The sequence below is a fragment of the Amphiura filiformis genome, chromosome 10 (assembly GCF_039555335.1).
Source record: "Amphiura filiformis chromosome 10, Afil_fr2py, whole genome shotgun sequence".
Taxonomy (NCBI): domain Eukaryota; kingdom Metazoa; phylum Echinodermata; class Ophiuroidea; order Amphilepidida; family Amphiuridae; genus Amphiura; species Amphiura filiformis.
The window spans coordinates 29,408,144-29,409,847 of NC_092637.1; the positions used below are offsets into that span (position 1 = coordinate 29,408,144).

Sequence of the window (1,704 nt, forward strand, 5' to 3'; positions counted from 1 at the left end):
AATGGTCGCCAATTATAGGGAACACGTACATAAACCATTACGTGGGTCACTGTGACTCAATTATGTGAATATTTATTTTATCCCTGTAATGACACACTTGAGAAATAAAGTGAGTAATGTGACTTTTGATGCGTCACTATGACGTATTAAATAAGTTTATGGGAGAGTGAAACATGAATATATGGGTTACATGCATATTATGTAATTCCATCAACTCACCTACATGGGTCAAACTGACCCGCTGACTTGGATATCAAATTTTTGTCCCTGTAAACTATAGTACCGCGCTTCGCATATTATATGAGTCACTTGATATAACGAAACAAAGTTAAAATGACACGCAAATAAATATCAAAATATCAAATCATACCAATGAAAAGAAACGTTTAAAAGCTGCATTTAATTCATATATTCCGCAAACATTATTACAACGTTATATCAAGATGGAATTTTCATTTATTTATTTATTTATTTATTTATTTATTTATTTATTTATTTATTTATTTATTTATTTATTTATTTATTTATTTATTTATTTATGTATTTATTATTTTATCCCTGTAATGACACACTTGAGAAATAAAGTGAGTAATGTGACTTTTGGTGCGTCACTATGACGTATTAAATAAGTTTATGGGAGAGTGAAACATGAATATATGGGTTACATGCATATTATGTAATTCCATCAACTCACCTACATGGGTCAAACTGACCCGCTGACTTGGATATTAAATTTTTGTCAGGGTTCCAGCCATGGAGACATACGTGCAGGTTGTTAGTTCCCAAGTTAACAATTCTGCCAATTCTTCCCACAGGACACATGACAACTTACCCCGTGAGGAACGCCAGGCACTCAAGTCTCTCAGAACCAGGACTGACATCATCATCAAGCCTGCTGATAAAGGATCTGCTGTGGTTGTCATGGATCGCCAAAAGTACATCGATGAAACCATGAAGCACCTCAACAATCGTACTAACTATGCTCTTGTTGATTCTGATCATACTGACTCTTTCTCTCAACAGATACAGACCACCCTGGATGACATGCATGCTCGTGATGAATTAACCGACAAAGCCCATGCATTTCTTTCTCCTACAGATTCTAAAGCTGCTCGATTTTATCTCCTCCCCAAGATCCACAAGCCCGGGAATCCTGGTCGACCCATTGTATCCGGTAATGGTTCCCCACTGAGAACATATCTCTCTACGTTGACCACTTCATTAAACCCCTTGTTTCACAGACTCCGTCTTACATACACGACACCCAGACTTTCTCAGGAAGCTTGAAGCCATCACGGACCAGATCCCCAACACTGCCATCATTGGCACTTGTGATGTGTCATCCCTGTATACTAATATCCCATTCAGTGAAGGAATTGCAGCTACCTGTGAAGCGCTGTCTAGAAGCGACCACACCAGTCACCCCATTGATGATCTGAAGACTCTCATGAATCATGTACTAACTAAGAACAATTTCACCTTCATGGGAGAACACTATTTATAGGTATTTGGGACATCGATGGGGACCCGCATGGCACCGTCGTTCGCCTGCCTCTTCATGTCTAGGCTTGAAGAGCAGATGTTGGATGCCGCCCCTTGTCGTCCATGGATTTGGTGGAGGTACATTGACGATGTGTTTTTCATCTGGACCAGAGAAGAAGACAGCCTTCACACTTTCCTTGACCATGTCAATTCCTTCCACGG

General features: G+C 39.5%; 1 pseudogene; it reads left to right on the plus strand.

The window, feature by feature from the left end:
* Window positions 1-756: 756 nt before the first annotated feature.
* LOC140161785 (uncharacterized) overlaps window positions 757-1,704 on the plus strand; it is a 1,099-nt pseudogene continuing 151 nt past the window's right edge.